The sequence below is a fragment of the Plasmopara halstedii genome, assembly GCF_900000015.1.
Source record: "Plasmopara halstedii genome assembly, contig: Scaffold_444, whole genome shotgun sequence".
Taxonomy (NCBI): Eukaryota; Oomycota; class Peronosporomycetes; order Peronosporales; family Peronosporaceae; genus Plasmopara; species Plasmopara halstedii.
The window spans coordinates 271,787-272,035 of record NW_020187364.1 but is presented as its reverse complement, the minus strand read 5'-3'; positions in this window follow the sequence as shown (position 1 = coordinate 272,035).

Genomic DNA, 249 nt, shown 5'->3' with positions numbered 1-249 from the left:
ACGGCAGCAGCAAGGAGGCAGCACAGGTGCTCGTCATCAGCAACAAAATGGGCAAAATAGGAGCAAGAATAAGCAGCACGGTGATGGTCAGCGAAAACCGACGCGTGGCAGGAAGAACAAGACTTGTCACCGGTGGAATGGGATCGGTCACTTCCAGGCTGATTGTATGGCTATTATCAATGGTGTTGCTGGGCCTGGTGCGGATGCCACCAGTGGAGGTAACACTGGGACGAACGCTGGGACGCAACG